A 26,983-nucleotide genomic window follows, 5' to 3' on the forward strand; every position below is an offset into this window, starting at 1 on the left:
GAGCTGTGGTCTTCGTTAGAGGAACACAATCAATTTGTAGAAACCCAACAGGAAGGAAACCAGGAAAAGAAATAGCCTGACCTCTCTGTTCTGCTACTTCAGTGCCCTGCTACTGATTGCTATTGGCTGAACCTGTCAGAAGCCAGAGGGAAAGACCCTTGATATAGGGGATGGGCACAGAACAGAGCAGAGAAGGATAGAAAGCATAATCTAGAAGTGTATAGGGAAATAATCATTCAAGTTCTTTCAGGTTCAGAATATAATGCCAGGTACTTTGTGATGACATAATTCTTCCACGTTTCCCTTTTAAAACATTTTAATGAGAATGAAAACATTGCCTTTCACTTGGCGTGAATACAAATTTACATTTGAAGTCTCCTTTATGTTTTCCATATTAGTCTGTAACAGTTTAAATGATAATTAGTGGCAACATGATGATAAACAGAAAGAAGGGCTGAACACTGAGATTTATGGCAATAGTCAATTATAACCAGGTCATCTAGCCAATCCTGAATATACATTTACAAATTTCAGCAAAATGAAAATAAGATGTTTTTAAAATGGTGTGAAATCCTAAAGGAGAACTTAAATTGTACCAATGATCCACCTGAGTTTATGGACTGCATTTTGAGAATCATAGAGCTAAGTTATTTCTTGCTTCAATCTGAATAATTTCTCCCTGCTTCAAAGCACCCTGCATACAGCTACTAGAAAAATCTACTTGAAGCCCAGGTATGATTTGTAATTCTCTTCATCAAAATTCTTAAAAAGCTCTTCATTGAAAGATGAAGTATAAGGTCCATGGTCAGGAATTCAAGACCCTCAATGTACTTTTGTTAGGTTTATTGTCTAACTGTTTTCTTAGTTATATTGTATACTCTTGCCAAACTAGGATAAAAATATATATATATATATATAAAATGCCATGAACATACTCTATGTTTTTATATTTTCTCATCCATATTCCTGTTTTTCCTTTGCTTCGAATGATAGTTGCCTTATAGTTGCCCTTTGAAGTCCCATACACCTCTCAAATCTCATTTCAAATTTTACCACTTCCATGAAGACTGAGGTAAGACCAAGGATTAGATTGTCAAATCAGATTCACGTGAATCAGAGATCTTACCAGTGTCAAGATTACTACTAAGTTCAAGTATCTAAGCACTCAAGAAACACAGGCAAGGTAAAAAGAGGGCTAGTACATCCCAGAGGACCTCCCATGGCCTTGTATTTACAGAAAACTCAGAATAATACATTAGGTCTCTAATGAGGATTTCAGATCATTTCACACAGTGGGAAACATTTAAGTTATGAAACATGTTCATTTTACGCCCCAGAGAGTTGTGTAACATGCCACTTTATCCAGGGAGCCATGCTTCATAAATCCATAGATTGTGGGCTGGCTTACTATAAGCAATCCTATATCAAGCACATCCTACATCATTATTCTCTTTGCCTTAAAGTCCAGTTTTCATATTTATAAGGAGTCGAGACTGAGTCAATGCCTTAATTCTTTTTCTGGGAGAAAACCCAACAAACCCTTGATAATTGGGAAAGGAATGGGCTACCGTTCAATTGTTTTAACTTCCTTCTCGCCAAACACTTTCCTGATTATTCTAATCTGATATAATCTTTCCCTTCTGTCACTTTGTGCCTCCACCATAACACTATTTTTCTGCTAGTATTATACATATTTGAATTATTTTGTCCCCTTCTGCAATCCAGCAGAAGGGGCATGATTTATTCATTTTAAGGTCACTAACAGAACTTTTCACTGTATCTTGCACATACCAGTTATTTAATAAATGTTGAAGTGTATTTGGAGAGCATGAGAATTTTCTATGCTCATTAGTTCACACAGATACCACTGTTAAGTCTTGGACAGTGGAGGGGGGAAGAATCAGACAGCTCAAGTTCAAGTGTATCTAAATATCTGCCCACGTAGAGAACTAAAGAACAACACCACAAAATTATCCAAACTTGTGAATTTGGTAAAATTTTCACTGTGTCATCATTCCTGAGCTCCATTTCCTTCTCTCCTCAGGTACTTATGTTTGGTTCTTGTTTGTAGGGATTGCCTTCACTCAGCAATTGCTTCACTGGTACCAAGGCAATTACTAAAGGATATTATCTAGAAATTTGTCCTTGGAGTATCTGAATCAATGGTAGGAAAGACAAAAGCAATAATGGATCCATGGCTAGAGGTTGGGAAATTGGAAACTAGTCAATTAATGTCATCTGGAAAGATATGACTGATACAATAATGGAGCCATGGCTAGAGGTTGGGAAATTGGAAACTAGTCAATTAATGGGTCATCTGGCAAGATATGACTGATACAAAAGCAATGAAGAGACAATGAGGAAGGTAGAGAGAGTGGGAAAACATGCCATGTGATGAAGTGAATGTTCAATAATCAAATCTGAAAATCTAGAGCCTCTTTGGCATTATTAGGTTAATGTGGGAGTTAACCTAGCTTTGCTGGGTTAATTACAGAATAGGCAGTGTTCTTAGGTTCTTCTCTACTCCTAATACAAAATTTACTTCTCAATATGTGTAAATGATTAATAATAGTTTAAAATGTTCTTCTCAGCAATGTTTAGATATGCACAGGACTCAAAGTCTTAGGCTGAAATTATGAAGGTCTTATGGTGCAATTTTGTCTTTCTCTTATTGGACTGAGGGGAATTGAGGGCATAAGGACCCTCCTGACACTCTTAAATTGCCTGCTCAGATGTATGATGTGCCTGTTCTCTTGATCACCTAACATTGAGAACTTATCGACATTTTTATGCCTAATCTCTTTAATTGGTAAAATAATTTTCATGCTATTTCTTTTTTCCTGCAGAGAGAGCAAAAGAGCTCACAGCTATATTTACTTAATTCATTTTGTTTGTTTTATAACTGTGTGTCTTTCCTTATCTGTTTTAAAAACTATGCTTCTTGAAAGTTGTATTTTTTTTTTCTGTTGTTGCGTAACAAATTAACACATACTTAGTGGCTTAAAACAATACACATTTAGCATCTTACAGTTTCTTTGTGTGAGGAGTCTGGGCATGACTTACCTGGGTCCTTTGTTTCATGTCTCATGAGACTGCATTTAAGGTGTCAGTCATGGCTGAGTTCTCACCAGATGCTCAACTAGGAAAGATCTTCTTCAAGCTCCCTAGATTTTTGGTAGATTCATTTCCTAGCAGCTGTAGGATTCATAGCAGCTTGTATCTTCAAAGCCAGCAACAGGGAGAAAGAAACTTCAGTAAGACAAATGCTATGTAATCACATATATGTGACTATGTATATCCCATCACCTTTACCATATTTCATTACTTAGAAGCAAGTCCCACCCACACTCAAATGGAGGGGATTACATAAGTGAATATCAGGAAGCATGGATCATTGGGGCCCGGTATAATGCTGTTTATATAAATCAAAGTGCAATCAATCTGTACTCATGTAGTGGTGATGACACTAATGATGGTGAAGATCATGGCAAGAAGTTAATCCTGCATATTTATCCTCACATTAATATATTTCCACTGTGATGGAAACATCACCCCAAGAAAAAGATACAAGATAGATTTCAGAGACTTGTCCTCAAAGAAGAAAGAACACCTAAAGGGTAGAGGCTTTTTCCAGCATCCTTCACTTTGATATATGCCCTGTATGCAGCTGAGATGTTTTCTAACTAGGAGTTAAATTTCCACTTCTTAGTTTTACGGCATATCATAAGCTTGCAGTTCTTAAATTTTATATTCATTCTATAATGTTTTGGGGACCTATGGTGTATATGTCCTCTACTGTGATTTATATATATGAAATAGATGGTTGAAATATCTTGAACTACTTATGTTCTGGAGCCATAGAAATGAAAATAACCACCATGGTAACTTGCTATTGCTTTGGGTTTTAAATCTAACAAAGCGACAATAGGGAGGGTAGTGCTGTTTTCCAAAGTTCAAGAATTTTAGACTCATGTAAGGGCCTGTGTGGGAAGATAAGGCCTGTATTTCTCCACTGCATTAAAAACATTTCATGATTAATTGATGTTGTTTTTCCTAAATATACTAAAGGATACATTTTTATAAATACATATTGAGAAAACATAGAAAGATTTTCCTATTTCAGCATTTTCTGTGGGAATCATTTTGAGGATCTGTATTTCAGATTTGCTTCATAGAATATACTGTTACTACTACCTGCCAAGAGGAAATGGTTCCCTATAGGAAGAGAGAACAGTACCTGGTTTTCCAAATACATGGATTCCAAACTTTTATTCACTATTCCTCTTCACCTATTTTATAATTGCCAAACAAGGCTGCCAACTGCTCTCTGAACATGACTTGTGCTTTCCTGCCCTTTCTTGCCCCGCTGAGAGTGCTCATTTTTCTGTTTCAACTGCTGTTCTTCACATTATATATGTATTTCAAATGCTAAATGTTCCTTAAGTTCATTTCAAACCCTGTCACCCATCTTTAGTTTTCTGATTGGTCTTATCTTCCTTTAATGTCTCACAGTACTTGGCAACTCTCATGGATCCTGTGGCTTACTACACTGTATTCATGATTTTTTTGAGCTAAAATTCACCATTTTAACCCATTTTTAAATGCATAATTCAGCGACTTTTATTAAATTCACAGCATTTTGCAAGCATCACTACCATCTAATTCCAGAATATTTTCATCATCCCCCCAAGTCTTGTATCCTTTAAGCTGTCACTCCTCCTTCCCCCCCTCTCTAGCCCTCAGCAACCACTAATCTGCTTTCTATCTCAACGGATTTGCCTATTCTGGGCATTTCATATAAAGTGAAATAATTCAATATGTGGCCTTTTATGTCTGGCTTCTTTAACTTAGCATGTTTTCAAGGTTCATCTATGTTGTAGCATATATTAGTACTTCATTCTTTTTATGGTTAACTAATAGTCCATTGTACAGATATATCACATTCTGTTTATCCATTCATCAATTGATGGACCTTTAGGTTATTTCCACTTTTTTTTCTATTATGAATAATGCTGCTATAAACATTCACGTATAAGATTTGTTTGAAAACCTATTTTCAGTTCTCTTAAGTAGATAATTAGGTGTGAAATTACTAGACCATATAATAATTCAATGTTAACTTTTTGAGGAATCACCAAATTGTTTTCCGGAAAGGCTTGCCAATTTTGCTTTTCTACCAGCAATGTCTGGGTGTTTCAATGTTTCCACATCCTTGCTAACACCATTTTCTGTTTTTTTTTATTCTAGCCATCTTAATGGGTGTGGAGTGGTATCTCATTGTGGTTTTGATATGCATTTTTCTAATGACTAGTGATGTTGAACATATTTTAATGTGCTTGTTGACCATTTGTATGTAATTTTTTGAGGTATTCCATAGATTTTATGTTCACTTCTTATCTCTTTTCTGAGACTACCAACCTCTTGAGGGCATGGTGTTAAACGTTTAAACTTTCAATCTTTCAGAGGAATTATTAAATTTATTTAGGCCCCCTAAGTACTCAACAAATGCTTATTGAATTTAGGAGTAATAACAAAAGTGGTATTACCTCATGACAACCCTGAGGTAAAGTCCTCATGTTGCATCATTTCAGTACGAAATTATCCTTACTCAGGAAATTAGTGGATTCTTTGTTAGGAAATTCATTTTTTAGGATATTTCAGTGGCATCTAGCCTGTTAACCATCTCCTCTTTTTCGAATATTTTCTTTCCCTGGCTTCTAGGGTATCAAACATTTCCAGGCTGTACTTCCTGATTCTCCAACTACCCCTTCTCATTCTTCTTTGTGGGTTTCTCTTCTCTGATGAACAACTGAAGGTGAACATTCTCTAGGTATCTATCCTTAGCCTTGTTCTCTTCTCACTGGTGCTGGTTCTTTCCAAATGCTGATCTTCAGAATGGTGTCATTCCATGATAAAGTCATTTCATGATGAAGGCCCATGAAATGAATCTTCCATGAACCTCAACTGGTTAATTTGAAGAATTGCCCTTCATTTTAAGGTTATGTTTTTCATACATTTTTGTGTGAAATTATCCCTCTATTTTTCTATGAAATAATGGTGATAGTAGATATCTACATATATGTAAAATTCAATGTCCTTAAAGCAAAAGTTTAATCGACCACATGATGGCTCCCTTTCTCCATACCCTCATTAAAAAAAATCCTGGAAATTGATACCTTGTTCCCTAAATGATTGTATTCACTGATATAATGTCACTTATCACTTCTAAGTCATAAAATTCTCTATTAAGTTCAAATTTGTATATCCAATGTCTTATTGAATAGCTCTACCTTAACGTTCTATAAAAACTTTTTAACACATCTAATTTTGAACTCATTGCCCACCTTCTCACCTCCCTTTCCCTCTCCCTGTGTTTCCTATCTCATTGAATGGCATTGTTTGTTCACCTAAGTCAAAAAACTTTACATCTTCTCTTATTCACCACATTTTCCATACCTAATTACAAACTTCTTGCAATTCTATCTTTATGATGTTCTTTCAGACCATATACATCACTTGAATTCCCATCTTCTTGCTGCTACCTTATTTTAGAGTATCATTCAGTCAACAAACCTTTACAGAGTCTATACTGTGTGCCAAACATTGAGAGAACTACATGAAAATAATACAAGAACCTGCTTTGTGGAAATTGTCTTGTGATTAATGGGCATTTTAGGAATTACATTCTAGTCTAGGTAATGATTTATTTTCCACTCATGAATATTTTGAAATTTTTCCCATGCTGGGTGGGTTCTGTATATATATTAGAGTTTGACATTGCAAATTTTTGTTTGTTTGTTTTGGGAGATGTTAAATGAATGGCTTATGGTGAGCAAAAAAGTTATTGCCTGAATATGGATTGTGGCCTAAGGGAATTTTTTTAACCTTTATTTTGGTTTCCCACTTGGAAAATAAGATAGGCATGTAGGAAACAAAGGGAGATTAGCTGGTTTCTATGATCCAAGAGCTCTTTGGGTGAAAATGTAAAGAACAGATTTCTTGAAGGTTAGCCCATGACAAACCATGGGATCTCTTCTGTAACTACTTGTTGAAGAATGCTTTGAAAATTATTGCTTTTTTCTTTCTTTGCTTTGTATATATCTTATATTATACAATAAAAAAGGTTAAAAAAAGTAAACAAACAAACAAAAAGACAGATTTGCTTTTCTTTTCATTAAAGAAAGCTTTACCTATGTATGACCTCCATGTCCTGGGTATAGTGGTTTAGAACTACTAATACATATTTAGGTGCATTCAAATGTTGCCAATTATTCTCTTACCAATCGACAAAAAATCAGAGTATAGTATTAATGTTTAATGGGATATTAAAGGTATTTAACCCAGGACCTAGCACATCAGGGACATGAAGAAATTGGGAACAGAATCTACATCTTCTACATTGTGGTTCAAAGCGAGGACTGCTGGAATATGCTGTTTCTCCAAAGTAAAGCTTGCAAAGAATGGAGGGAAAGGGTCAATGTCCTGAAGGAAAAAGGAGAAGCTTCTGGCCAAGTTCCAAGGAGGCAAGCAGAAAAGAAGAAGAACAGCCTCTCTGAAATTGATTATTACACCATCTGCTCTTACCTTGGTTAGTGTCCAGTACTTGATGTTTCAGGAGGGAAAAAACCCAGCTTTTTATGTTTTTCACTTGGTAAATTATTAAAATATGGAAACTATCCTTCCTACTACGTTTTGTTTTTCCCTTCGAAACTTGGTTCTTTCAGTTTTCCTAACTCGAATAGATTATGAAAAAGTTTCTTCTGCTAGAAGGCTGGGATACATGAGTATTCAAAGCTTGTAGGTAATATGGCTGCTTTGCCAAAATTCAGTGCAATAGAGTGTCTAGAGAATTTAGAAGGGTTTATACAAAAAGACAAAAGTTTGACACATCTTAATGGTCTGATATGTACTGCTAGAATTTATATATATATATATATTTTTTTTTTTTTTTTTTTTAAGAGAGAGGGAGGAAGGGAAGGAAAGACAGAGAAGGAAGGAAGGGAGGAAGAAAGGGAAACATCTTTAAACATTTTCTTGTTTTATTATATTTTGTTTGTTTTTTACATGGGCTGGGGCCGGGAATCGAACCGGGGTCCTCCGGCATGGCAGGCAAGCACTCTTGCCCGCTAAGCCACCGCGGCCCGCCCCTAGAATTTATATTTTTGATGGTGGTTTAATTTTTGTTAGCCATTTCAGTTATTTTCTGAGTAAAGATATGGTCAGGGGAAGCCAAGAAGAGGAACAAAAGAAATATATAGAGCAACTTCCTTTATAATCCTTGACTCTCACAGTGATACAAGGGAGATGGCCAACATCAGAACTGACATGTTACAAATTCAGAAAATTGCCCTTAGTTGTAGTATTTGTTTGGGGTCCTGAAGGGTATGAATTTTACATCTGAAAAGATGATTGGGGCAGCATGTCCTTGAATAATATTCTCCAACTATGACTGAAAGAGCAGAGTTCTTTGTCAATAACTGCTAGAACTTTTCCAATTTTCCTCCTCCATTGTTTTTAATTATCTTATAGAATCATAGAATTTTTGTAATAAAAGGAAATAAGGGATTGTCAATTCAAAGTTCTTCAAGTTTGAGTCCAAATTTTGGTCTCTGATGCTTCAATCTCATAACTTGTTCATGGTTACCAACCATTATTTGCAAAACTGTGACTAGACCCAGGTACCCACTTCTTGTCTATGTTTATCCCTGTTACTTTATACCTAATAAGCTCCTTTCTTTGTTAATAATGTTCTTCAAAAGTTACTTTGAAGAAATTGAACAAAGAGAGCTTGAAATGTCTGCTTGCCAAGTATTTCCTCATGTGAACTCCATCTTTAGTTTTCTGCAACAATAAGTTTCTTCAAAGGGAATCATAGAAATTAGAGCTGGAAAGAATATTAATGGATTCTACTATTATTACACAATCATGGAAACCAAAGGCCTTGGGAGACTAAATCACTTCTTTGAGACCACAAAGATAGTGGCAACACAAGGATATGAATACAGGATTCCTGTGAGTTTAGTGATTTTTGCCAGGAGGACTATCCTATCTCAAAAGAGCCTCACGTGCTCGCTTTGGCAGCATATATACTAAAATTGGAACGATGCAGAGATTAGCATGGCCCCTGCACAAGGATGACATGCACATTTGTGAAGTGTTCCATATTTAAAAAAAAAAAAAGAGCCATTGCTTTTTTTGAACCATGTCCATACTGGTGGTATACATTATGGTTATTAATTATACATTAAAACCTATTAAGGCAATGGGACTCTGGAGCCCATGAGACAAAGTTGCTCTAATATTTCATGATTCTTAGAAAATTAGTAAGAAAAGGATATAGAAAAATTTAAAGAAACAAGGGAGTAAATGAAAATCAATTTTAGAAAGGGAGTTTTAGATGAAATCCCAGATATAATAAAGAATGATTTGTGCTATTAACAATATGGGCTAATTAATTAGTGGCTTTCCTGATGTTAAAGACTGGGGTTCAATATTTTTCCTCTAGAAAATACAAGGACAGGAGTTTGTTCTAAGGCTTCAAGCCATTCCCTATGGACTGTTCTCGGCCTCTGCCTTTAGAGCCTATAACTAGAAAAAAAGAAAATTGACTGACTGAAAAAAAAAAAAACCCTTAACAGATGGAGGTTCAATTTACCTACATGGGAAAAAGTATTTCAGTTTCTAAGATTTCTCCTGGGTTGCTCTATTTGGATGTAGATAGAAAAACCAGAGGAAAATTTACCAAGAAAGCTTTTAAAAGAAATGCTATGAAAAGAGCAAATCCTGAGAATCGTGTTTAATAACAGCAATGATGAATTTCCTGGCAGTCTGTACCAAGCAGTTAAAGACCAACCAGCATGTGAAAGAGGCTGGGTTGGTTAGAATGGTCTAGAGCAGCCTAATAAAGAGTGTCAGAAGCTTTATTCTCTCATATGTATAATTTTGAGATATGAATGATTCTATATTTAATGTGCTATAACCAGCACATTAATTTTTACTAAGAGCTTCTAGTTTGACTCAAAGCAGGGCCTGAAAAATGGAAGAACAATGCTTCAAGCCACCAAGTTAGTGCCCCACGGAATATTTTAAAATTATTTAACACACATCATCTCAATGTCAACAACTCATCACAGATAAACTATCTAATTAACAGAACCCTTCATAGTATTTGATAACTGAGTCTTGGCTCAGTTTTTATACCAGAAGGGCAATCCTTGATAAGCAGAAATTATAAAAGCAGATTTAAAAAGCATTAATTCAGAAATAGAACCAAATTGGTTTCAAATTAACCCCCTGTTGGTATTTAAACTTATTTAAAACCACTTGGCTTAGAGATAACACTTGGAGAGGCTGCCTTTGACCAGAGTCAGGCTTTGTCTAGACTGTCAGCCTCTGTATTTTGATTTCCTTTGTTCTGTACCAGCCTCCCCATGCTCAGGGTAATTGATTTGGGTCTTGCACTAGGGACAGATGAGTTTATCCTGTCATTGAAGCCCTTCACAAGATGCCTTAATTATTAGAGCTAATTCGAGGAAATGGGCTCTGTATTCTACTTGGGAAGCCGATTGTTTTCTCTTTCCAATTCCATGTTGGCAACACTTCCAGTGATAAATCCAATAAAGAATTAATAATTAGCTTGTTGCCCAAATTTGGCTCCCTGTGATCGTGGAAAAACTACAGCAAGAATGAGCAACAATAATAGCGACTATTTGTATAGTATCCTTTTTTAATGCAAGGAAGCTATTAATACTACTGTTTAGGGACAGAGACTCATGCAAATGTTGAGAAGGAATCTGAATAATTTCTTTAAGAATTGTAACTTTTGATCCTTTGATCTCTGCAGGCAATTAATATCCATTTTGCAACTAAATAGGAAATTACAGTTTGCAATGGAGAGAATTGCAGTTAGAGAAAGGGTAAAACATTTTCATTAAAAATGACCTCTCATGTTTAGAATACAAGATGGCAAGAAAGAAGAGACCAAATTAAAATGTGGTTGTTGCACTTAGGTAAATCAGATTACTAAACTTTCAACATATAGATTTGGTGGGTGTGAATGCTTTTAGGCAAGAAACTATTCTCACATTTCTTTCAGACCACATATTTAATTAAGGCTTGTTGAATTTATCCTGGATAATAGCTGGATTGGCAGAGGCATCCATATATAAACAAAAGAATATACTTCTCATGATTCCAAACAATACATACCACATGATTCAATTTTGGTAAAATGGATGTTTCAGTGCAATGATGGGTGGTACCACAGTATCAATCGTAGTTATTTCTGAGTGGTGGGACTGTAAGCACTTTTTATTTTATTTTTTGTTTTTAGTTCTATTTTCTACAATGAGCATGCATTATTTTTGTAATAAAATAGTTTTTCTTTCAAAGTGTCCCAGGATTATCTTCTTGTAGGTAGAATTACTTTACCCATTGGTGGACGTGATAGTTAGGTTTACTTATAAACTTGGCCAGGTAATGGTGGTCAGTTGTTTGTTCAAGCAAGCACTTGCCTAACTATTACTGTGAGGGCATTTTGTGGATTTCAATCATCAGTAAATTGATTGCATCTATGGCTGCATCTACAATCAACTGAGGAAATTGCCTTCAATAATGAGAGTCATTTCATCTAGTCAGTTGACAGCTTTGAAAGAAGTGATTACCTCAGCAGTCAGAAAAGAGAATCTTCTGGGCAATTCATCAAAAACCTTCATCAGAGTCTCCAGCTTGCAGCCTGCCCTATGGAATTTAAACTTGGGCATCCCCACAGTTGCAAAAGATACTCTTGTAAAATTTCGTAGTATTTACAGGTATCTCCTATTGGTTCTGTTTTCCTAGAGAACCCTGACTAATACAGTGGATAACTTAGTGAAATTTTGAGATGATTTCAGAACCTTATTTGGAAGCCTACCATAAAGAACTAGTTTTAATTTTTAGTCTAAATTTCTTATATTTCATTTTGCCATTTTTGTTGTTTGTTGTTACTGTCCTGTACTCTGTGCTCAGGTCATTGCATGGCTTTGTGGGCCAATATTAATTGATCTCTTAAACATCTCCTCTCTAGATTTAAGTTTCTTATTTCTTATAGGAAATATATCTTGTAGATAGACTTCTTTGGTCTCATATGGAGACCACCAATATGACATAATTTGAGGGCATTAAAAAAAATCTCTTCTTAGGCCTGAAATGATCAAATTTTAATTTTTGAGATCTTAAAAAATAATTCTAATTCCTGATACAAAATTTTATGATTACAAAATGACACATTAGGGTGGGCCATGGTGGCTCAGCAGGCAGAGTTCTTGCCTGCCATTCCAGAAACCTGGGTTTGATTCCTGGTGCCTGCCCATGCAAAAAAAAAAAAAAAAAGACACGTCAAACCCTATCCTTGGAGATACTGATTGTATATGTGTTGAGCAAGACACAAGCTTGCACTTTCATTTTCTTAACAGTGTCTTTTAAGGAAGTTTTAATTTTGATCAAGTACTGTCTATCAATTGTTTCTTTTATAATCTGTACTTTTGAGTGCTATTTAAAAAAACTCACCTAACTTGAGGTCACTAAAATTTTCTCCTAGGAGTTATATATTTTTAGCTTTTAAATTTGGGTCTGTGATCCACTTCAAGTTAATTTTTGAATACAGTGTGAAATAAGGGTTGACGATTAAAGTTTTTAGCTTTTGTGTTTGTTTTGTTTTGTTCATGTGTGGGCATCTATTTCCAAATTTTCCACCACATTGGAATTCAACTCAGTTTTTCACATTGAATAACCTTGGCATGCTTTTCAAAGATCAATTGACCATATATATGCATCTATTTCTGGACTTCTACTCCACTGGTCACTATACCAATCATCTTGATTATTGTGGCCTTATTTTAAGTCTTGATTGAAATTGTGCTGTGTAAGTCCTTCAACTTTGTTCTTTGTTTTCAAAATTGTTATGGTTCTCCTAGGTCCTTTACATTTCCATATAAATTTTAAAGACAATTTGTCAATTTCTAAAAACAATTTATTGAGTTTGGATTGGAATTGCATTGAATCTGCGGATCAATTTGAGGAGAATTGACAATTTAACTATTGAGTTTTTTTGATACATGGATATGGTGTATAATGCTTTATTTAAGGTGTCTTTAATTTCTTTTAGTAATGTTTTGTTGCTTTCAGTATAAAGGTCTTACCTGTATTTTGTTAAATATATCCCTTAATATTTCATACTTTTGATGATATTTTAAATTGCATTATTTTCTTTCTTTTCCTGTCTCCTCCATTTATTTATTTCACACTTATTAAGGTGTAATTGAAGTACAACAAACTGAACATAATATAAAGCTTAAATTTGGTCAGTTTTGAATTATTTACTCACCATGAAACCATCACTACAATCAGACAACTACTACCCTGCTTTCTCTTATAGATTAATCTGTATGTTCTAGCATTTTATGTAAATTGAATCATCCAATATTATTCTCTCTCTCTCTCTCTCTCTTTTTTTTTTGGCTTGTTTCACAAAGTGTAAGGATTCATCCATGTTGTTGCACATATGAATAATTTCATTTTATTGCTTGAATGAATTATAATGAAATATATAATTGCATAGTATATTCTATGGTATGGATACACCACGTTTTATTTCTCTATTCAACTACTGATGGGCATTGGAATGTTTCCAGTTTATGGCTATTACAAATAAAACTGCTAGGGACATTTGTGTATAAGTCTTGGTGTGGACATAAGTTTTTGTTTATCTTGGATAAATACCTATTAGTAGAATGTCTGGATTGTAGGTAGGTGAATGCTTAACTTTATAAGAAATTGCCAAACTATATTTTTATAATTTCAGTTTCTGATTGTCCAATGCTAGACTATAGAAGTTAAATTGAATTTTGTATATTATCTTTGTCTCATGATCTTGCTAATCTCACTTAATATTTCCATACCTTTTTTGTAGGTTCCTTAGGATTTTCAACAAAGATGATCTTGCTGTTTTAAAATATAGACAGCTTTACCTATTATTTTTAAATTTGTAAACCTTTTATTTCTTATCATTGACTTAGTGCCCTGGCTAGGGCTTTCATTATGATATTTTATAAAAGTGGCAATAGTGGACATCCTTTCCTATTTCCTGATCTTATGGGAAAAGGAGTCAGTCTTATACCACTAATTATGGTTAGCTGTTGTTTTTTTTTTTGTTTTTTTTCCTTCATGGACAGGCACCAGGAATCAAACCCGGATCTCTGGCATGGCAGGTGAGAACTCTGCCTGCTGAGCCATCAAGGCCTGCCCTAGCTGTTGGATTTCTAAAGGTGCCTTTTATCAGGTTGAGGAAATTCATTTCTGCTCCTAGTTTGTTGAGATTTTTATCATGAATGAGTGTTAAATTTTGCCAAATGATTTTTCTGCCTTATTGAAATAATTATATGGTTTTCAATTTTAATATGTTAATATGGTGAATTGCAATGATTGATTTTTGAATGTAAAACCAGTAACCTTTCATTTCTGGGGTAACCCCCATTTAGTCATGGTATATAATTTTTTCAGGTATTGCTTGATTTGATTTTGTAAAATTTTGTTGATGATTTTTGTATCTATAGTCTTGAAAATAATTGCTTCCTAGTTTTCTTTTCTTGTAATGTCTTTTTCTGGCTTTTTGGTGTCATGGCAATGCTGATCTCCTTGTTTGAGTTAGGAAGACTTTTCATCTCTTCTATTTTCTCAAAAGTTTGTAGAATTGTTTTTCTTTCTTTTTTAAATGTTAAGTCAAATTCAACAGTGAAGCCTGAGTTTTGTTTGTGGAAGTTTTAAACTAAAAATTCAATTTCTCTAATAGATACACAACCATTTAGTTTAACACATTTCTTGAGTGGGTCTTAGTGATTCGTTATTTAAGAAAGTTGTCCATTTTATCTTAGCTATCAAATTCATTGGCATACAAATCTTCTCTTTCTTACCTGATCAGTCAAGCTAGAAGTTTATCAATTTTAGTTATTTTTTTCAATAAACTAGCTTTTCGTTTCTTTGAGTTTTTCTATTGCTTTGCTGTTTTATATGTCATTGAATTATTCTCTGATCTTTATTATATACTTCTTTCTGCTTGCTTAAGTTTAATTTGTTCTCTTTCTAATTTCTTATGTGGAAGCATAGATCATTGATTAGAGGCCTTTCTTTACCCCCTAATACAAGCATTTAATACTATAAATGTTTCTCTAAGCACTGTCTTATCTGCACCTCACAAATTTTTTATATTATATTTCCATTTACATTCAGTTTAAAAATTTTTAATTTACTTTGTGATTCTATCTGTGACATATGGGTTATTTAGTAGTATATAACTTGATATAAAATATTTGGGGATTTTTTGAGATTCCCTTTGTTATTAATTTCTAATTCAAATCCATTGTGGTCAGAGCATATACCTTGTATGCTTTTAATCTCTTGAATTTTATTGACTTCTATTTATGGAACAAAATAATGTATCTTCCTAAATGATTCATGTACACCTGAAAAGAATGTGTAGTTTGCTATCATTTGGTTAAGTGGCCTTTAAATATCTATAAGGTCAAATATTGGTTGATAGAGTTGTTCTTCTGCAGCTGTACTGTTATTCCTTCTAATTAGTCTATTGGTTATTAAAAGTGGGATACTGAAATCTACTATATTTATGAATGTGTTTATTTCTGCTTTCAATTTTGTTAGTTTTTTGCTTCATGTTCTTTGATGCTCTGTTATTAAATATAAATACTCTTAAGATTGCTTTGGCTTCTGTATAGATTGACTTCATTATTATGAATTGGCATCTTTCTGTGATAATATTCCTTCTTCTGAAGTCTACTTTCTTTAATACAAGTATAGCTATTTCAGCTTTCTTTTGATTAGTGTTTTCATGGATTATCTTTTAAATCCTTTTTACTGCCAACATATCTTTATATTTAAATTGAGTTTCTTTGAGACTATATTTTGGTGTTCTTTCTTTGCTTATGCAGTCCAGCAATCTTTCTGTTTGGAGTATTTGGAAATCTATGCCATTTTCATATTTTTTATGCTGTTTTAAGTTGCATTATTTTGTTTATTTTTTCTTCTATCTTTCTTTGGTTGTTTTACAGACTTATTGTCATATAAGTGTAAAAAACTGTATGTATTTAAAGTATACAATTTGATCATTTTTGACATAAATAAACCCATAAAATCATCAGTACAATCAAGATAATGAATTTTCCCATCACCAAACCATTGAACCATTTATATTTAATGGAGTATTAATATGGTCAGGTTTAAATCTACCATTGTGCTATTTAGGATTTATTTGAATTATTCGTTCTTTGCTCTCTTTTAATCTCTTTTACTTTCTTCTTTTTAGGTTAATTTTATAATTCCATTTTATCACCATTATTGGCATATTAGCCATATTGCTTTGTTTTATTTTTTTATATGCTCAACATAGCATTTACATTTCATATCTTTAATTTATCACAGTCAACCTTTGATTAATAGTAAATCTCCTTATATATGATGTAAGAAATTTATGGCTGTGTATTTCTGTTTTGTTCCTCCCAGCCTTTGGCTATTTTTGTAATAAATTTCAATTCTAAATTTAGAGAGTCCATGATATATGATTATTGCTCTTGATTTAAGGAGATGAAAAATTTTAAAAATCTCATATTTCCTCACATACTCAGCTTTCCTTTGCTCTGTATTTCTTTATGTAGATTTAAATTTTCATTTGATTTTATCAAATGAAAAAATATCTCACTTTTCTAAATTTGAATAAATCTTTATTTCACCCTTATTTATAAAAGATATTTTTGTGGGTTATAGGCTTCTAGGTTGGCAGTCCTATGCCTTGTTGCACTTTTAAAATATTATTGTCTTCTGCTTGAGTTATTTCTTATGTGAGGTCTGCTGGTGTCCCCCCACACTGCCCCCATTTCCCCTTACATAATGTGTCTTTTTCTTATTTGGTGGCTTGTAAGATTTTTTTCTCTATCGATAGTTACATTAATTTTATTATGATAGGACTTTCTATAGTTTTCTTCATGTTTGGTTGAGCTTCCTGGATTTATGGATTTATAGCTTTCATCGAATTGAGAATATTTTCAGTCATTACTATTTCAAATGTTTTTTTCTGCCCAATTTGCTTTCTGGAATTTCAGTTATCCTTATATTAAGCCACTTTATATTTTCCCACAGCTTTCTGATGGTTAGTTTATTTTTTTCAATTTCTTTTTTTTTTTTTTACATGGGCAGGCACCAGGAATCAAACCCGGGTCCTCTGGCATGGCAGGCAAGCATTCTTGCCTGCTGAGCCACCGTGGCCCGCACTGTTTTTTTCAATTTTTAAGGAAGTTTTACTGAGATACATTCATATACCATATAATCCATCCAAAACTTACAATCATTATCTCTTAATATAATCACAGAGTTGTACACTCATACCACAATCAATTTTAGAACATTTTCATTATTCCGAAAAGAAAATCTCCACACTTCTTAGCAGTCACCTCTCAATTCCTCCATCTTTCACCAGCTCTATCATAACTATTAATCTACTTCTTTCTCTAAAGATTTATTTATAGTTACATTTTATGTAAATAAAATCATACAATATGCATTTCTTTCTTTTCTTTCACTTAGCATAATGTTTTTTGTTAATTATTGTTATTTTCTTAGAGAAGTAGTAGGTGTACAGAAAAGTCATGTAAACAATACAGTGTTCCCATATACCACCTCCCTAATGTTGACACCTTACATTAGTGTGGTAACTTTATTAGAATTGATGAAAGAATATTAAAATAGTCTTAAATTTTAACAGTTAATAAATAATTGTTACCTATACTCCATAGTTCACATTAAGTATATAATGCTCTTTTAATGCAAAATAAGAGGATTTTTATCAAATAGTCAATACTCTCGTCCTCAAACTCTCATTGCTGTATCTCTCTATCACTCGTAGACTCTGCAAACTTGCCCTCCTTCCTTCCCCACATTTCATGGTTAAATGTATCCACTCACAGTTGTCAGATTTAAGTGTTATTGTTCCAGTCACGTGTAGAGACTCTTGCTTGGTTTATTTTCCTTTACAAAATGAATTTATTAGCAAAGCAGTTGACACTACTAGAAAAATATTATTAAATATTCAACAAGATTAAATATTTTCAGTAATAATTTTAATGAAATTTTATAGTGGTTGGTAGTTAAGAATACTAATTTTAATTTAATATTAATGTGGAAATATAGTCAATATCAAAATATTCCCCACCTTATTTTTTATGCTTGCATAGTCTTAAGTCTCACTGGCTTTTAAGAACACTTGTTGATTAGTTTGTTGAACTAGTCAAAATGATGTCTCTATTTGTTTTTGAGTAATTACAACTAATTCAGAACATATATGTGTCCATATAGAATTACCAAATTTCCTTTCAGTGTATATTACTTTATGTTCCCTGTTCTCAAAATTACTGTCCACTCTCCAATTCTCTAGCATTTTTAAGTGTTTTGTGGAAACCTTCTTTACTTCATCACGAATACATTGTTTGGTGCTGTCAAAAATTCTTGCATTTGAACAGTTCACTAAAAACATGGTGTTATGATCAGGTTCATGTGTCAACTTGGCCAAACAAGTGACCTGTTTGTCTGTTTGGGCAAGTGCTGGCCTGTCTGTTGCAATGAGGACATTTCATGGAATTAGATCATGATCATTTCAGCTGCATCCACAGCTGATTCCATTTGTAATCAGCCAAAGGGGAGTGTCTTCTGCAATGAGTGATGCTTAATCTAATCACTGGGAGCCTTTTAAGCAGAATTCAGAAGAGACAGGCCATCTTACTGCTTCGGCTGGTGAGCTTGTCCTGTGGAGTTTGTCCAGACCTTCCACTGGAATCTTTGGCTTCACAGCCTGCCCTGCAGATTTTGGATTCTGCATTCCCGCGGTCACGTGAGATACTTTTATAAATTTTATATTTGTGAGTGTTCCCTGTTGATTCTGTTTCTCTAGAGAACCCTAACTAATACACATGGCATATTAACTGTCTTTGTAATAAATTATTGTTTGAGAACTGCTACTGAACTTCCCTTCCATAAAACTCAGTGTCACTCCTTTATCTACACCTAATTAATACTTGATTTGGAATAAAAACAAAGAATAAACTTCACCTCATTTGGGGAACTGCAGGAAATGTGGTCGATAGATCACTGGATTAGGAATCATTGTAAAACAACATCAGTAGGGGATTTTGGATGAAAATGAATGAGAAGTTATGACAGACATGCAGTAATTATTCAAAATATTGGTTGAATGAAGAAGTGATTGAAGACAATGCAAGGTGAGTTATCCTTATTCATAAGTTAACCATGAATCTCATTGAATTGGAAAGAAATATATCATTTGCAAATATTCAGCAATAATATATTTGATTATATACATATTGTACAACCTGGGCTGCCTTTCCTAAATTTTCTAAATGTGTAAAGTGAAGCTTACTGCTGTTTGATTTTAAAAATCATTTGTAGATGATCCTTTGAAACATGCACACACACACACACACACACACACACACATATATTTGATTTTTAAAAGCAGTTTTATTGAGATATTTTCAGATACCATGCAGTCCATCCAAAGTGGGCAATCAATGAACCCCTTCATAGCCTCTAATCTAATTGTCTCGATAGATTTATTTATATTTACATTTTATACAAATGGAATAATACCATAAAAATAATGGTACTTTGTATCTGGTTTCTTTCACTTAGCATAATGATTTCTAAAAACTGATTTTGTTAATTGAACCTAAAATTTGTGGGTTTACTTAAAAGTCATGTAAAAACAAAACATTCCCATATACCTCACTATTGTTGACACTTTGCACTGGTGTGGTACCTTTATTAGAACTGATGAAAGAATATTAAAATACTACTATTAACTATAGGTGCATTTTTCCCATATATCACTTTATTATTAATACCTTGGTAATAGCGACATACATTTTTTATGTAATTCATGAAAGTACATTCTTTTATTTGTACTATTAACCGTAGTCATCATCCATGACAGGGTTCACTGTGCTATACAGCCCCACTTATCAGCCTCTAATTTTCCTTCTAGTAGTGTACACAATTGAAAACTTCTCTTTTCAACCACATTCACACATATAATTTGGAACTGTTCATTACATTCACAATAATGTGCTACCATGCCCACTACCCATTTCCAAATATTTACAATCAATCTACATAGTAATTATACACAAATTAAATATCAGCTCCCCATTCTTTACCCCCAGTGTATCCCCTGGAAACCTATATTCTAGATTCTAATACTATGAGTTTGCTTATTTTAATAGTTCGTATTAGTGAGATCATATACTACTTGTCCTTTGTATCTGGCTTATTTCATTCAACATAACATCCTCAGGGTTCATCCATGTTATCACATGCATCATAACTTCGTTCTTTCTTACAGCTGAATAATATTCCACTGTATGTATAGAACACATTTTGTTTAACCATTCATCTGTTGCTGGACACCTAGGTTGCTTCTATCTTCCAGCAATTGTGAATAATGCCGCTATGAACATCAGTGTGCAAATGTCTGAGTCCCTGCTTTCAGTTCTTCTGGGTATATATTTAGTATTGGGATTGCAGGATCATATGCCAATTCTATTCTTAGAAGCCTGAGGAGTTGCCAAACTTTCTTTCATAGCAGCTACACCATTTTACATTTCCAACACGAGTGAATGAGTGTTCATATTTATCCTCATCCTCTCCAACACTTGTAATTATCTCTTTTGTTTATAATGCCCATTCTAGTAGGCATGAAATGATAACACATTTTGGTTTTGATTAATATTTTCCCAATAGTTAGTAATGTTAAACATCTTTCCATGTGCTTTGTAGCCATTTCCCCTTTGGAAAAATGTCTATTCAAGTCTTTTGCCCACTTTTTTTTTTTCAACTGATTTATTTGAGGGCAAATTGCCAACAGGATGCCCCCATCAACTCTCCCATACTTCAGTGTGTATTTCCTACAAATGAGGACATTGTCCTACATAATCACAATACAGCCATCAAAATTAGAAAATGAACATTTATATATTAATATCATCTAATCCACAGATCCCATTCACATTTTTTGTAATTGTCCCAAAATTATCCTTTAGCACAAAAGGACCCAGCACAGAATTATTCCTTGCATTTTGTTATCAAGTCCCTTTAGTTTCCTTTAATCTGGTTCAGTTCCTCAGGCTTTCTTTGACTTTCATGACCTTGACATTTTCAAAAGTTGCAGTCCGGTTATTTTGCAGGATGCCCTTCAGTTTGAGTTAGTCTGATGTTTCCTTGTGATTGGATTTGGGTTATACATCTTTGGAGGAATGTCACAGAAGCAATGCTGTGTCCCCTTCATTGCATTCTGTCAAATGGTGCACAATTTTGATTTATTCTTTTCTTTTGCCCACTTTTAATGGAGTGTTTATCTTTTTATTTTTGACTTGTAAGATTTCTTTACATATATTTGGATAGTAAACCCTTACTGTATATGTGGTTTCCAAATATTTTCTACCATTGAGTAGTTCGCCTTTTCACTTTCTTGATAAAGTCATTTGAAGTGAAAAAGATTTTTTTTTTTATCTTTTTTTAAATTTTGTTGCTTGTGCTTTGGGTGTGCAGTCTAAGAAACCATAGCCTATCACAAGATATTGAAAATGCTTCCCTTAATCTTCTCCTAGTAGTTTTGTAGTCCTAGCTCTTATTTTTAGGTCTTTGATCCATTTTGTGTTAATTTTTGTGTAAGGTGTCAGTTAGAGGTCCTTTTTTCTTCTTTTGCATATGGATATACAGTTCTGCCAGCACTATTTGTTCAAGAGATTATTCTGACCCAGTGGAGTGGACTTGGCAGCCTTCTCAAAATATCAGTTGGCTGCAGATGTTAGGGTCTATTTCTGAACTCCCAATTTTATTCCATTGATCAATGTATTTATTTTTATTTTAGTACCATGCTGTTTTTACCACTATGACTTTGTAATATGCTTTACAGTCAGGAAGTGTGAGTCTTGCAACTTTGTTCTTTTCTAGATGCTTTAGGCTATCATGTACCCCTTATCCTTACAAATAAATTGGATCATTCCTTTTTCCATTTCTGCTAGAGGGAAATGCCTGAAACCATTGAACTATATTCTAGTAGCCTTTATTCTTGAAGGTAATTGTGTAACTATATAGCTTTTATGGAGTGACTCTGTGATTGTGGGAAACTTGTGATTGGCACTGCCTTCATCCAGTGTATTGACAGATGAGTAAGAAAATACAGACAAAAAAATAAATAAATAATAGGTGCATGAATATGATTTATGATTGTTATTTCTTCTTGGTGGATTCCTCCTTTTGAATTACTCTTTTTGTTAATATATAGGGCCCTTCTTTGTCCCTTTTAACAATTTTGCATTAAAGTCTATTTTGTCTGATATTAATATAACTATCCAGCTCTCTTTTGTTTACTGTTCACATGGAATAACTTTTTCTAACCTTTCACTTTCAACCTATTTGTGTCTTAGGTCTAAGATGAGTCTCTTGTAGACAGCATTTAAATGGATAATATATTTTTAAATCCATTCTTATCAATCTGTGACTCTTGACTGTGGACTGCAACCCATTAACATTCAATGTATTTCTCTAAAGGCAGTACTTACTTCAACCATTTTATCCTTTAGTCTTTATATGTTGTGGTAGTTAGATTCAGTTGTCAACTTGGCCAGGTGAAGGTACCTAGTTCTGTTGCTGTGGACATGAGCCAATAGTACATGAACTTCATCTGTTGCTCATTATATCTGCAGTTGGCTAGGAGACGTGCCTGCTGCAATGAATGACCTTTGACTTAACTGGCTGGTGCTTAAATGAGAGAGTGCAACGTAGCACAGCCCAAGCAGCTCAGCAATTACCTCATCGCAGCACTTGTAGCTCAGCCCAGGCCTTTGGAGATACAGAAAGAAATCACCCCAGGTTAAAATTGTTGGAACCCAGAGGCATGGAGAGAAGGTCAGCAGAGATCACCCTGTGCCTTCCTATGTAAGAAAGAACCTCAGTCGAAAGTTAGCTGCCTTTCCTCTAAAGAACTAATGAAATAAATCCCCTTTTATTAAAAGCTAGTCTGTCTCTGGTGTGTTGCACTCCAGCAGCTAGCAAACTAGAACATATGTCATATCTTATTTTTGTCTCTCTTTTTACCCTGTTAATTACCTATACTGATAATCTTCATTTATACTCTGTCCTCCAAGCCTCTCTCTCCTGTCTTCCTTTCAGCCTGCAGAGCCCCTTTAGTATTTCCTATAGAGATAATCTTTTGTTATGAACTTTCTCAGTTTCTGTTTATCTGTGAATATTTTAAATGTTCTCATTTTTTTGAAGGACAGTTTTGCCAGATTAAGAATTCCTGGCTGGCAGTTTTTCTCATCCAACGCCTTAAATTTATTGTACCACTGCCTTCTTATCTCTATGATTTCTGATGGGAAATTGGGACTTAATCTTAATGCTATTTCCCTTTATTTTTTAGTGCAACTTTATTGAGATATATTCACATACCATATAATCATCCAAAGTATACAATCAGTAGTTCACAGTATCATTATATAGTTGTGCATTCACGACTGATTTTTGAACATTATCATTACTAAAAAACAATAAAAATAAGAATAAAACTGACAGTAAAAAAGAACACCCCAAACTTCCCATACTCCCTATATCCCCTATTATTTATTTATTGTCTTTATTTTCTTACTCATGTATCTATACAGTGGATGAAGGAAATGTCAGTCACAAGTTTTCCACAAATCCCACAGTCATGCCATAAAAGCTATATAGTTATATAATCATATTCAAGAATCAAGTCCACTAAATTACAATTCAACAGTTTCAGACATTTCCCTCTAGCTACTCCACTACATCAATAACTGAAAAGGATGTCTATATACTGCATAAGAATAACCTTCAGAATGACTTCTTGACTCCATTTGAAATCTCTCAGCCACTGAAACTTTATTTTGTTTCATTTCTCTTCCCACTTTTGGTCAATAAGGCTTTCTAATCCCATTTTGCCAGGGCCAGGCTCATCCCTAAAAATCATGCCCCACATTTCCAGGAAGATTTACACCCCTGAGAGTCATGTCCCACGTAGTGGGGAGAGCAATGAGTTTATCAGAGGAATTGTCTCAGAGAGGCCCCTTCCGAGCAACAAAAGAGGTTCTCTGGTGGTGACTCAGGCATAATTATAAGTAGTCTTAGCTTTTCCCTTGTAGGAATAAGTTTCATAATTCCAAGCCCCAAGATCAAGGACTTGGCCTATTAAATTGGTATTCCCCAATGATTGCGAGAATATCAAGTCTTCCCCAGGTGGGGAAGTTAAATATTTCCACATTTTTACCCAGTCCTTCCAGGGAACTTTGCAATTACTTTTTAATCTTCTGACCAAATTACTCTGGGATGAATCTGGACATCAAACTAATCTGTATTACCCAACAAAATCTCACTCCCTATTCAAGGTTCCATTTAATTACAGTGCTTGAATAAACTGCACATAAAAGTTAAATTAGAGGGTAACCACGGTGGCTCAGCAGGCAGAATTCTCGCCTGCTGTGCTGGAGACCTGGGTTCAGTTCCCGTGCCTGCCCATGTTTAAAAAAAAAATAGATTAAATTAGATTGTGTGCTGCAGAAAAAAAAATTACCAAATAAAAGCCTTCCTTTGGTCTCACATAGAAGTTGAACTTTTAAAATACATGGGAATTTAAAACTCTTTACTCTTTAGTGTGATTTACCTTAGTTCTACCCAGAACTTAGTTCTACATCATTCATATCTCTAATTGAAGTCTGATCTCTTTTTCATCTTTTCTAACTGTTACTATGTGGGGTAATGCTGATTTTTATAGTTCAAAACTCTAACTGTGAGTCTCAGGTATCAAACAGCTGCCCGGGTGTTACACAGAGAATGACCAGGTTATACACAAAGAGCTCAGCATTTTTGAATTTAGAAATAACAGTTACAACTCAAGAACAAATGTGACTACTATAAGAGCTTACACTCTAGGAACCTTTACAGTAAGCCTTTCCCTGATAACCTATGTTCTTGAATTCAACTCTTGGAATTTGCACTTTATAATTAGTCCATATTAGTGAGGGCATTATAATATCTGCATTTTTGTTTCTGGCTAATTTCACTCAACATACTGTCCTCAAGGTTCATTCACCTAGTTTCATACCTCACAACTTCATTCCTTCCTGCAAACCCTCAATATTCAATTGTATGTATACACTACAGTCTGACCTTCCATTCATCAGTCGATGTACCCTTAGGCCACCTCCATCCATTGCAAATTGTGAATACTGCTGCCATAAACATCATTGTGAAAATATCCATTCCTGTCTCTGCTATCAGTTCTTCCAAGTATACATGTAATAACAAAGTTGCAGGATCGTATGGCAGCCCTTTACTTAGCCTCCTGTAGAACTGAGGCAGTTTACAAGTTTGACCTCAGTATTTTTGTATAACTTTATGAATTCATACGTATCACCTCAGTATTATTGTTGTATAACTAAGAATTTATGCGTATTCATGTGTATATCACCTTATGAATTTATGTATGAGATTATGTACTCCTAAAGTATGTAAAAAGCGGGGAGTAAAATAAAACATCAGAGGCATCTGTTGGCCTCTAGTCATGTCTTGCAGAACAGGGGTCCTCTGCTTATGTCCCATCTCAGACAAAAGAAGTTCCGTAGCTTCCCAGTGTTTACCACCCATTCCCACAGTGACTCCTGCCTTGCTTACTAGTCAATATAATCTGGAAACCAAGTATATTCAGAACTCAGACTTTGAACAACGAGTCCTCTGGGTCTTCCAGCAAAAAAGTTGAGGCCATTTCTCTGAGGCTCAGTTGCTTTCTTGGGTAAATGGAGTTTGCACGACTTCAGAACCACCACACCTCCTTCCAGAGTGTGCACAATTCTACTTCCCTACCAACAGTGAATAGGACATCTCTCTCCCACATTTTCTCCAGAACTTTTAACTTTCTGTTTATTTTTTAAAGCAATTTTATCCACACACTGTACAATCCATTTTAAGTAAGCAATCCATGATTGCAGGTATGTTCACACAGTTATGCATTCACCACCACGATCTTTATGAGGATATTTTCCTTTCTTCCACAAGGAAAGCAGAAGAGGGAAAAAAAAAGAAGACTACAAGATAAAAAAAATTAAATAAAATACAAAGGAGAAACAGTAACAGCAGTAACAAGAATCCCATACCCCTCCCTTACATCCCCATCTTATTGACATTTAGCTTTGGTATACTGCCTTTGTTACATTTAATGGAAGCATATTACAATGTTACTGTTATCTATATGCCCTCATGTTCATTGATTGTAATTTTTTCCATGTGCCATACAATTTTCAACACCTTGCACTATTGACATTCATTTGTTCTGCCTCATGCAAAAGCATACCATCATTGTCTACTTTAGGTTTCACTAAGTTATACAGTCCCAAGTCTTGATCTTTTACCTTTCCTTCTGGTGTCATACATGCCCCTAGTTTTCCTCTTTCAACCATACTCACATTCTTCTCCAAACCTCTCTCTTCTGTCTTGTTCTGTCTACTCATGGTGCTCCCTTTAGTATTTCTTGTAGATCATATCTCTTGTTCACAAACTCTCAGTGTCTGTTTGTCTGAAAATATTTAAATTCTCCCTCATTTTTGAAGGACAGTTTTGTGAGATATAGAATTCTTGATTGGCAGTTTTTCTCTTCCAGTATCTTAAATATATCATATCACTGCCTTTTCACCTCTGGTTTCTGCTGAGAAATCTGAAAATAGCCTTAACCACTATTTCATATTGTGATGGATTGCCTTTCTCTTGCTGCTTTCAGAATTCTCTCTTTGTCTGACATTTGACCGTCTGATCAGTAAGTGTCTTGGATCTATTCTGTTTTGGGTGTGCTGTGCTT

General features: G+C 34.3%; 1 long non-coding RNA gene and 1 other non-coding gene across 2 annotated transcripts in view; both read left to right on the top strand.

Annotated features, from left to right (window-relative positions):
* LOC143655881 (uncharacterized) overlaps positions 1-26,983 on the top strand; it is a 109,822-nt gene that overhangs the window by 67,928 nt on the left and 14,911 nt on the right. The gene's annotated exons all lie outside the window — the stretch shown is intronic.
* Positions 9,066-9,169, top strand: LOC143656606 (U6 spliceosomal RNA). Its single transcript, XR_013162523.1, has one exon. It is a non-coding gene; the product is annotated as a U6 spliceosomal RNA (small nuclear RNA).

Source organism: Tamandua tetradactyla, chromosome 14 (genome assembly GCF_023851605.1).
Source record: "Tamandua tetradactyla isolate mTamTet1 chromosome 14, mTamTet1.pri, whole genome shotgun sequence".
In the NCBI taxonomy this organism is placed as follows: domain Eukaryota; kingdom Metazoa; phylum Chordata; class Mammalia; order Pilosa; family Myrmecophagidae; genus Tamandua; species Tamandua tetradactyla.